General features: G+C 46.5%; 1 protein-coding gene across 1 annotated transcript in view; it reads right to left on the bottom strand.

Moving 5' to 3' along the window:
• PRXL2A (peroxiredoxin like 2A) overlaps positions 1-11,315 on the bottom strand; it is a 273,948-nt gene extending 262,633 nt beyond the window's left edge. The window contains exon 1 of the mRNA XM_078643328.1: positions 11,084-11,315. The gene's annotated coding sequence lies outside the window, so the exon portion shown is untranslated. The remainder of the gene's footprint in view (positions 1-11,083) is intronic.
• Between the last annotated feature and the right edge of the window lie 747 nt (positions 11,316-12,062).

Below are 12,062 nucleotides of genomic sequence, written 5' to 3'. Positions count from 1 at the left end.
TTCATGCATGCGAACACTAACCAAATGAAACATCATATGCCAAAGCATTAGCATTAATTTCGAGCAGAAGCAAAACGCCATTCAAGAAACATGACAAAGGAGGTTGAATCAACTGCTGTGTCTACAATTCCACTTCTCATATCAGAGACCGTTTTATCTCCATTCGATTTTGAAATATAGCCATTCAAATTGCAGAATTCATAGTCACAAATGCGACAAACATTAACAAAGGCAATAGGTCTGGCTTCAATTCGGAGTCTAAACTAAAATAATACAAATGCCTATTGCAGGAAAAACAAAAAAATATTCCTTTCTGTATACAAAACAGCCATGAGTGAATCCTAATTCAATAGACTTCTGAAATGTAAAGAGTCACTTGTGAATTACAATGCAAACAATGCATATGAAGTCGGATGATGCACTAACACATCAATAGCATAAGGTAAGACACCAATACAGCCAGATGGAGTCTGAGCCCTCTATGCGCAATTTAAAGAATTGCAGATATCTCTACGGTAAAGCCAAACGAAAAAAACTAAAGATTGTAAACTGAAAGTGAATTAATAACCTCTCCATAGGTCATGTGCCGGATAGTACCATCTCATTGTTTTATAAAAAGATGATTAATGACCAATCGAGTTTGCTTGATCGCCTGTGGGACACCTGGATTGCTGATGGTATTGAACTTGATGATGAGGACTGGCAATCCGCGATCTCCTCTCCCAGGGAGGTTGCCATTCCGGCCCGTCTCCGCCTGGTCCAACTCAAGATCCTCCATCGAATCTATGTCACCGGCCCCCGTCTGATCCATATGGGCTATTCCGCTGATGGCTTATGTAGGCGTGGTTGTGGTCTCCTTGGCACCTATCTTCATATAATCTGGGAATGCCCTGAGGTGATGCGTTTTTGGAATCGTATACATGAAGTGATGAATGAAGGAACGGGTGTTGTGATGATGCCAGAAGCCCGGCAATGTCTGTTGAACGTGTGGGGCCCAAATGATTATGATGTGTTGCAGCTTCGATGGGTGACTCTTGCTAATATGATAGCCAAACGAGATATTGCACAATTATGGGGGTCCCAGAGGCAACCTACAGTGACTGCCTGGAAAGAGAGTATGGACTGGTGCATGTTCAGAGAGAAAACGGTGTATATAGCAAGAGGTAGACCCAGAAAATGGGGAGAGATTTGGAACCAGTGGAACTCATACCGGGGAGATATATGTACGCCCCCAGAAGCAGAGATTCCTAGTCCTTCTCAATCGCCCTGACCTGCATTCCGGCAATGTTGTGGTATATTGTACTGTTTATATGCAATTTCGCCTTCGCCCCCCCCCCTCATCTGTATTCGACACATTTTTTCTCCTGTTGTCATGTATCTCCCATCCTCCTTGAGCACATGCCTAATGGTTGTACTTCCGTCATATTGCCTTGTTTGTTTGTCGATGTGTTTTTTTGTTTTTTATGTAATAAAAAGTTACAAAAAAAAAAATAACCTCTCCATAAAGAATCATAGAATAGGTCAACCAAACATCGGCATAACTGGGGAGTCCTGTGACAAAAAACCTAAGCGAAGCAGAACAGATGGATTTTTCTACTAAAACACTTCATAGTCTTTAATGTTTTAACAAGAAGTGGCAACTTACTATTGAATCATGCAAATTTTGAAAATGGCATTGCAACATTTTTGAATGCCAAACTCAATAATCCTGCACCTTTCATGCCTGCAATTATAAGCATAATTGAAGATTTATTGAAACATATTAAGATTATCATATCTAGGGGGAGGAGCCAAGCTCGCGTCCGCGATGGCCGCGTTTTAGCTCGGCTCCGTTCGCTTTCCTGTTTGGAACGTCTATCCTGTGTTTTATCCTGCCCCGGGAAGTATTCTTTGATAGACTATGGAACTGAGACATTTCGCTGGCACTTACCGTCTGATCCGTCTGTTCCTGGATGCCGCGGATCCTGAGCTGCGCCCTTGTTCGCTTCGGGGCCTCCGGAGCGAGCGGGCCTGAAACTCCTCGGCGGCGGCGGGGCGGAGCGCTGTGGCCGGCCCTTGGTGGCGGTGTGGGCTCGGTCGGAGAGGCCGATGTGCAATTAGACCGGTTACGGCTCTCCGGGCCTGATCCGGCGGTCCTGCGGCCTGGTGTTGGGGTGCTGCCTTCCGTGGACGGGGTTGACCGTGTATGTGGCTCGTCTCCCCTTTGTTCTCCGGTCCGGCCATTTTGAGTCCCTCCGCCCGGACTCGGAGAACAGAGCCGGTGGCGTGGGGGAGCCGGCGACCCTCCTTCTTCTGGTGGCCCGCCTTCCTGCTCTGGGGGTGCCTCTGCTGGTGGTCGGCTGTATACTGTTTGCCCCGCTTGTGGCCGGACGGGGGTCGGATATTGCCGCGGCCCCGCTGGGCTTCCAAGATGGTGGACGGCTCCCTGTCTCTCAGCCTGGCCGAGACTGGCGACGCTGGTCCGCCGCGTGGCACGTTTGCTGAATACTGTAAAGGTGAGCCTACGCTTGGCGACATTCTCGCCGCCTTGCGCTCCTGGAGTGCTCCCATGGCCGCACCTATCGCTGAACTGGAGGAGGATCGTTTTGCCGGGCCCCCCCCCCCCCGGTGTGTGCGGCTTCATCGCTGCTGTGTGCTGCTGGAACTTTCCTGGAGGTCGTGGGCCCGGCGGCTGCCGCTTGTGTGGGTGTACGGATGCCCGCTGCCCTCAATCATCCTGTGCTCCCCCCTGTGCAGGGGGTCCGCCGGCCGGGTCCCGTCCGGACCGGTCTCGTGGTATCTCCCATTCCTTTTTTGCCTCGAATGGCCGACCGAAGATCCTGTGGTTGCTCCGCCGGGTCGACTTTCCTCCTATTGTCGGCGGAACTGTGCCTGCATTGCCTGAGGTGGTTGCTGTCCTTTCCTGTTCATCCGGGTCGCAATCGCTATGATTTGTGTGGATTGACGATTGGACTCCCTGTTATTCGCCTCTGGTTCCTCATGATCTGGTTCCTTGTGTGTTGGACGACTACAGCTTGGGATAGACAAGGACAGGGTTGAGATGAACTTGCCTCGGTGGACTATTATCTTGCGGTATGGTCGGATGATCCGTTTGTGACTGTAGGACTATGTTCGACTCTCCTTCATGTTCCTGGAGCTTATCCTTGTACTTACTATCTTCCCGTGGGCTCTGAGTATGTTCGGACGGGGGGGTGGGAGCTGATGGTTTTGATTATGTGGCTCCTCTCCCGTTGTTATTTCCCTATTTTCCCTTCTTCTTTTTGTCTTTGTGGTTCTTTCTTTACTTTTAACTCTTCTATATTTCGGGTTCTGGTTAGGGCGACAGGCACGCTGCGGGGGGGTAGGCCATAGCCTTCTGCAGGGGTGCAGGGTGGGGTGTGCGGGGTGGGGGGGGGTCTGTCATTTTGTTATTTCCCCCCTTTTTTTTTCCTTTTTTTGGTTCTATGGCTCTTATGTATCCCCTTTTTTTGGGACACGGTGTCAGCATGTGGGCCCCCTGGGGTGTTTCTTGGCTTGCATGGGCCTTCGGGTCTCCCTGCCGTCACGGTTTACTACGCATCCATTACTCCTGTTACCACTGGTCCCATGTGCCGGTCTATTTTTGAGTGCTTCGTTAGCCATGGGGCGCCTGCCGTGATGCTGCGTTCTTTCTTCCCCTCTTTTTTCTTTCCCGAAGTCCCTTCCCTTTTTCCCCCTTCCCCCCCTTTTTTCTTCCCTTCCCTCCCCTGGGTTGTTGTAGCGGAGGGCTCTTTGTTTTGCAAGCCTATTTTCAGTTCTTGTATCATTGTGTGTTCTTGTAGTGGTGGGTGGGCGCTGGGCAGCGGTTGCAATTGCTTATTACTGTGGGACTCACGTTCTGCCTTTGCCAAAATGTACCTGTTCTTTTTGAATTTTCCTGTGTTCTGTACTTCTGCTTGCTCGCGGCCCGCCACGGCCCTCTGGACTTTAATGATTGCCATTATTCTGCTATACCCTTTCTTATATTATAAAATTAACCTTCTCTCATCCTGCTCGCTGTGGTTGCTCTGTGGCTTTTCGCCTTTGCTTCCCGTTTGGATTGCTGTGATATCCTGCTGGAGCTTCTGTACTGCACAATGTGTTTCTATAAGTGTGGTGGCCGGCCCGATGGGTTGTAGGCCCGTATTTGTGAGCACTTTCTGCATAATAAAGGTTTTAAAAAAAAAAAAAAAAAAAAAAGATTATCATATCTAGAATTCCTAACACAGTTTGCAATGACAAGAATAATCTGCTTGAGTTAACTTAGCCCAGTAGTTCACAGCTAAACCTACTAAACACTGGATGTCAAACCCAAACCGTCAGCCAACTGGTATGCACAGAAGCTCCACTGCTGAAAAAGAGGAATCCACTAATTAGAACAAGCATTGGCACAGCCAATAGGTCTCGCATATGCAAAAACTATTGGTTTTGACAATATAGTTTAGCAATGTTGTACACCAAGAGTGGCTGCTGTTCAGCATGGCTAAATGTTCGTGGGGTAAAGAAGAGTGTTGTAAAGGTGAGTAGCGTTGAAAGTTATGGAGTAGAGCAGAGTTAAGTATCGTATTGTTGAGTGGCTTGCGAGGAGTGAAGTGGAGCGTCATGGAGTAGCATACAGTGTTGTGGAGCGTTGTGGAGCGTCGTGGAGGGAGTAAATTGTCGTAGAGTGGGAGGGTGTAGAATTGAGTACAGTGTTGTAGAGTGGAATGGCATAGAGCAGAGTAGATTGTCATACAGTGGGAGTGGCGTACAGATGAGAAGTGTGTCCGAGTGGAGTAAAGTGGCATGGAGTGGCATAGAGGGAATTGCGAAGACCGTCATAGTGGAGTAGTGTCGTGAAATGGCATAGAGTGGAGTAGAGTGCTAATGAGTGGAGTAGGTTATAGGAAAAACAGGAGGAAACCCATAAACCACGTTGGGATGGGTATATTATGTAAGCAAAAAACAATTCCCAACAGGTATTATTAAGAGACAGTTTCAATTGAGCATGCCTTTAGGCATTACTAAGAACAGAAACAAGGAGTCAAACTTGGAAAAAGGTTATATGAACAGCCACGCCAGACGAGCTCTTGCCTTCTGCGCCCTTTATTTCTTCAGACGCTGCCCAACTACGTGAGCAGTCCCAGGACAAGTCGCTACCAGCTACCGGCGCACAGTTCCCCCGAATGCCGCAAGCCACGCATCCCTGCTTGGCTTCCTCACTGTACTTACCGACAACCCCGTCCTGATGAAGATCCCGACCAAAGGGGATCGAAACGCCGTCGACCACACAGCCTGAACTAAATGACGCATACGACACTTTAAGCTCTTACAAGAAAATAACCTTTTTCCAAGTGATTGTAACTTGTTTTGTAATTGAAGCTGTAACTGATGTATATACTATATTCTATGCGCCACCAATGCTGTTTTTAAAGCACTTGCACTTTCACTTCACTTTAACTGTATATAGCACCTTGCACCAAGTGCCACTGGGTTGTCACAAGATCTAATCTTTACAGTGCTGTCTCAAACTGTAAATGTACATTGAATGCCCCTTGTACTTGGTGAATAATACCACCTCTCTTCAAAATCCATTTTGACTCCTTGTTTCTGTTCTTAGTAATGCCTAAAGGCATGCTCAATTGAAACTGTCTCTTAATAATACCTGTTGGGAATTGTTTTTTGCTTACAATGAGTGGAGTAGAGCATCAGTAGAGCAGAGTTTAATGGAGTAGAACGTCGTAGAGTGGCATAAAGTATAGTGGAGCAGAGGAGATTGGCGTCCAGTGTAGTGGCATAGAGTGCATTAGTTTTGAGTAAAGTGGTGTAGAGTGTATTGGCGTAGAGTGCAGTGGAGTATAGTGTATTGGCTTAGAGTGCAGGGACAGTAGAGAGGTGCAGAGTAGATTGCAGTGGTGCAGAGTAGATTGCAGTGGTGCAGGGGAGAGGTGGACAGTGCAGTGGTGGAGAGTGCAGTGGCAGAGAGTGTAGTGGTGAGGCGTAGAGTTGAGTGGTGCAGTGTCATAGAGTGCAGTCATGCAGAGTAGAGTGTCAGAGTGCAGGGTCGTAGAGTGCTGCAGAGTAGAGTGTTGCAGAGAGCAGTGACTTAGAGTACAGTGGTGCAAAGTTGAATAGAGTGCAGTGATGTAGAGTGCAGGCACTAGAGTGAAATGGTGTAGACTGAGTGAAATAGCATTTAGTGGCATAGAGTGCAGTGGTATAGAGTAGAATGTAAAGCATAGTGGCATAAACTGCAGTGGTACAAAGTAGTTGGCGTAGATGCAGCGGTGTAGGGTGCACTGATTACGGGTAAAGTGGCGTAGAGTGCATTGGCATAGAGTGCAGTGGCGTAGAGTGTAGGTGCACAGAGTAGACTGTTTCAAAGTAGAGTGGAGTGGTGCAGTTAGAGTATAGTTGTACAGGGTAGAGCACAGTGGCGTAGAGTAGGGTGGCGCAGCATTTGTTGCAGTGGAATGGTGCAGAGGGGCTTAGAGTGGCATAGAGTAGGTTGTTTCAGAGTAGAGTGAAGTGGTGTAGAATGGAGTGGGGCAGGGTAGAAGGGAGTGGTGCTGGGTAGAGTGGAGCGGGATAGAGTAGTGGCGTAGAGTACATTGGCGCACAGGGTGTAGTGTGGAGTGGTGCAGAGTGGATTGGCCTAGAATGAAGTGATGTAGGGTGCAGTGGGGAAGGGTCCAATAGTGCATAGTAGTGAGGAGCAGTGTGCACTGGCATAGAGTAGAGCGGTGCAGAGTAGAGAGGGGACGAGTGAAATGGTGTAGAGTGCAGTAGAGTGGCGCAGAGTGGATCAGAGTAGAGTTCAGTGGCAGAGAGTGCAGTATTGCAGAGTAGAGTGTCAGAGTGCAGTGTTGTACAGTTTAGTGGCGTACAGTGCAATGGCGCAGAGTAGATTAACACAGAGTGCGCGTTGTCTGTGAGGCTGCGACCTAAAAATCTTTCGGCATCCCACATTCACACTCCGACTTCAAATCCCTAAAATAAACCCAAATCAACATGTATGGGGTAAAACACAAACCAAAGGTCAACCTCCATCTGCACTCCTGCCCCTTTTAACAATGAATGTGCACACGCCCTACTCAATGGTATGCCGGACATCACGTTAATCTCTATGGAAAAGCCAGCATACTTGACAAAAATGCAATTTAGAAATCCAAAAATATCACAATGAAAAAATATACAGTAAACAAGCCCTCGGTGTGTGCAAATCCAGATTCTAGAACAATCTACCCCTAGATCTTAGACCGTCTACTTTCCGCAAACCAAGGACATGAAATCGAACTATTAGGGTAAATCTTCCTGTGGAGCATTGAAACAGATCCACAATAATGTACCATGGAACTTAAACTATCAGCAGACGATGCAATTGCAGTATAATGTAAATGTACAGTTATCAATCCCATTTACAGTTTCAACAGTTCTCCACTTTCTCTGTCCATGCTATGTACTCACTCCCTGATGATACATAGAGTGCTCGGTTCCCAGGGGTGTTTATAAGTCCCTTGAATTAAAAATAAATAAACGAAGATTTTTATCAAAATACTGAATAAATATCGATTATGCACATATATACGCTATGTAACCGTACCACACAAGCACCCAATGCACGGCTGTCTACTCCAAGCATGCAAAATATGTCCCTTCTAACTTTGCTTTCTATGCCACCTTTGCCCACAGATCCGGTCGCATCACTTTTTTAACAACTTCGCACAAATATTCCCTTTCATGTTTTGTTAAGGCTAGCGCCGTGCCCCCTGGCTTTGCCTCCACAGCGTTCGATAACACCAGTCTCAAGAAGGTAAATTATTCATAGCCGAAATGCCTGTGCCAAGCACGCACTCAGTTACAATTGCTGGCTGCACCACACGCGCATCTGGTGGCCTTCTGCCGATCTGACTGTACCACTCTGTACCACTCAAACGCCACCTCGAAATGTTCTCTGTGCCAGTTGTACTACTTGTCGCAGAAGCCATGCACATGCAATAAGCATAACCTAACCTGCACGCACCCTTTGCCAATCACAATATACCAAAGATTGTATATACCCTTTCTACTTCTATTATATATTCACAATTGCACTGCTGACTCCAGAGTGCCCAGATCCGTTTCTGCTGACCCTTGCCCTGCTAAATGCACAAGTATCCAACCTTTGCCTCATTAAATGTGCCATGCTTGCACCCTCCCATAGTCAAACTTGCCAACCGTGGAATAATATCAACAGTGTGGACGCGTATCAGATTTACAGGGGTGGGACAGAGCAAAGATCACAGCGAGTCAACTGAAAACCTCAGTGGATGGGGGATGGGGATATTCAGACGGACTGAAACAGTGAATTTTACGCCCTGCAGTCCTTCACACTTGGACACAGTACCCCGGGGCATTATTTCACCACAACCGCACACCATGCAATTACCAGAAATAATGGAACCCAAAATGAACATGGGGCTGCCCCGCATAGTTTTATATGATTTAAAACACTCTTCCAACCACCAGTAAAATGCCTTCTTATCCTTATGCTACAATTTGATGAAAAGTTAACATTTTAATACTGCTGGGGTCTGAGAGATTGTGCGAAACAAAAATCAGGCAAGATCTATGTTTAAAGCACTCAAATGTTGAATACTGTTCTATTGTTTCTTTAATTTTAGACAGTTTTAATAGTAAATGAGAATATACTTGTTATGGTAGTTTCACCATGTAATTTACTGCTGCTTGCCAATTAACCCCCTCGCACACCTTAGGAATGGAGGAAAGTCAAGCAAGTGCCCATCTGACTCTCACCTGGAGCACATCTAGGACCAAAGGCTTTCTTCCATGTTCAAGCCTGCAGTTCCCCCACAACACAAATACCTCACCTAGGGGTCTATTGGTATGTCAGGAGAATCGCCACTGACCTTATGGCGATGGTGGTCCGCCCGCCATTTACCTCCGCCTGCATCCCATTTCCCCCGCCATATTATGATGGCGGAGGGGACAGACCATCCGCCCGTCGACGAGTCGACCGTGCGAAAAAGGGGCTTGATATAGTGGCGGTCTCTGCAAGACACCGCCATCCATATTAAGATGCAGGCGGTGATATGCCTTTCCGCCATGGAAAGGCATGTGGTGCCTGAACGTGGGGGCCCGTTGCGGGCCCCCAGGGTGTTGGGGGGTGCACACCGCGCTGTGCCATGCAAATGCACAAGGTGCATCCATGGCATTGTGGCGGGCGGTGCTGTGAGCAATGTTGTGGATGGGGTATGCCACCCCCACCGTGGAGGTGGCATCCTGATTGCCGGTGCGGGACCGCTGCACCACTGGCGGCCGGTCCCAGCACCGCTAGGGTGGCGGGCAGACGAAAGTTCGCCCACCATCCTAATTGACCCCCTAGTCTTCATGGTGTGAACCAGTGTTTTCATTGTAATCCCTTGTGAAAAATATAGATTCAGTGTGACATGGTGGCATAATCTCATAGCAGGTCTGCAGTAGTCTTGCCAAATGTGCCATGTAGGAACAATATGCTCTGTTGCTTTTTACATGCAGGTCTCTTTTTCCGTTCTTAGAGAATTAGACAACAAAATGAGATGCGTGGATTGCTTGACTTAATCTCAGCAACCGGTAATTACTTTGGGTCACAATCCAAGCATCTTTTTTTACCAACCATGCCACCTCGGACAGGAACCAGCCAAGGATAAACCAGCCTTAGTCCTGCCCAAACAGTCCAGCCTCACTCAATGACTAGGTCCTATCTGAATGGGGACATAAGGAACTCCAGACTGGTTTCTGCCTTTTGGTCTTCCTCCGTGTTCTACAACTTGAGCAAAATGGCAAAGTGAACATGGGACCCACGTCTCAGCATACTCATTGTGCCCACTGCGGAAAACAAAAATGTGATTGGTAGATTACTTGAATTAATATCAGCCACTGGTAATTATTTAGGCCCCTTTTTGTCCACCATACCACCTCAGACAGGAACCAGCCATAGGCAAATCAGTCTCGGGCTGGCTCAAATAGGCGCAGTCCAATTGGAAGAGCTAGGCAAAGTCACCTTTGAATGGGAACACACGCAAACCCAGACCGGTTTCGTCCAATTTTGGCATTGTCAGTAGGGTGCAACTTGAGTCCTAGAGCGCACAAGATGCACGTCTGAACACACCTATGCAACAGATATGCCCAGATGTGTGTCCAGTGCTCATGTTCACTTTATCACAAGACCTTGTTGTTCGTCAGAGTATTAGACATGCACACCTTTTCTCTGCTGTCCATACCATGGAAGCACCAATTTCCAAAATTGATTTATGGACTCTCTCTGTCCTGCACTTTTACTCTACTGACCATCCTGATATTTGCAACAATACCATGCTCAGTTGTCCTTTCCTTGCGAATTGTTTCACAGGTTTGAGCAAAGTAAAGCCTGGGAATATGTATGTGGGTGAAGGGAAGAATATAGTTTCATGTAAGCTTCTACATCAATGTCGGCAATTTCAACCATACTGCTGTACCGGGCATCGGGCGGTTCCCCGGGGGCTGGAAGGGTGAGGGAGTGGGTTGTTAATGGAGTCCAGTTTTGTGACAGTGCAGCAGTTTTAAAAGCAGCGTAGGGCAAATATCGTGAAAGGCAGTTGGCAGGATCAAGATGGTATGCATGAGACTACAAGTATGACAGACTTTCATGAATCAGTGAGTAGAGTACATATATGTAACGCTCATAACTGCCACCATGGGTACGATGTCACATGGGGCATCTTCAATCAGTCCTTGCTTTCTAATGAGTAGAAATTTACATATTATTGTATCCCCATGCTTACAATGTATTATGAATCTACAAGTTCTAAAATGCAATGTACTGGTAAATAAAAAGCCTGACCTTTCAAATGACCTCACGGATGATGTGGGATGCTTTGGTTTGCTCTAGATCAGATTGAGTGTTCTCAAATATATTTTTCAGATAAGCCTCATTCACTCAAAAATGCACAACGTAAAGCGCCATAGAACATGCCAGGGCGATATCCAGAGAAACTAAGTTTTTTTACGTAAAAGTACCTAAACTTTCTGGTGCATCTTTTAAATACAAGTCTAGTGTCGTGCCAAGCGCTCAATGCTCAGTACTCACAGCAAAACTATTTAACGACTCCTCTTACGGCGCCTGCTTGGTCTTCAGGTAGGTCATCAACTCGAAGCAAACCGCTAACGCTCTGTTTCCGAGTACTCCTTCAGGTCACACTGTGCACAATCGTATTCAGCCGCAATAATCCTCACAGATACCGGGCTGCCAGCCATAAAGGCAAACAGTGAACGAGAAAAAAATACAGGTCCTTTCTACATACCCGAATAACGCGGCCATCTTGAAATGTCCTCGTTTTCTAAACGTAATGAACGTTTTCAGAAACCTTTTAGATTATTAAACCAGCATGGGTTTCTAACTGGAAGATCTGATATTTTCCTTCAAAGACAAATAAAAACGGCTGTGCAATATCAAAAATATGATACATTTACATTTTTAAATCAAATACGAATTACTTTCTGACGCGTATAAAGTCTAAAAAAGCAAACTCCATGCTACTGATTTTTAAACAAAGAACAAGAATAACAGAAGTTTGAATAGCATTGACAAATGGAGTACTTGTCATTCAAAGATAGTGCCATCGCGCAGTAAATTGATAACCAGTACGGGCAGGACTTTACTCCTTAATCTAATTCTCTAGTCTCTTACAATAAATATCATGCGTTCGACTGGCGAAGCTGCGGGGCATAGGGCAAGGCTGTGAGTGCTTTTAGTGTTTACATTGGAATACAAATACGACACTTTCTGTCAGAGAAAACGCTGCGGCTGGTTGCACAACCAAACCACATTCGTCATTTTTAGCATCTTAGAGATGGACTTCTTACCAGAAGCCTAATTTGCACTTTAAGCACTTCACAAACGGTCCTGTAAAAACAATAGACATTGGAGAAATACAGCACTTCGATGCTGCAAGCCCTGATGGGGCATGGATCCCCTAGTAATATGGAGAGAGATTTTTAAGTACAGTTCTCAATTTTTTTCTTTTTAACAGTTTTTATGGCCCAATATAAGTTTTATACATTACTCC

This window comes from Lissotriton helveticus, chromosome 5_1 (genome assembly GCF_964261635.1).
Source record: "Lissotriton helveticus chromosome 5_1, aLisHel1.1, whole genome shotgun sequence".
NCBI lineage: Eukaryota > Metazoa > Chordata > Amphibia > Caudata > Salamandridae > Lissotriton > Lissotriton helveticus.
Note: the sequence above shows the minus strand (reverse complement) of the source record. Positions and strands in the feature narration are given on the sequence as shown.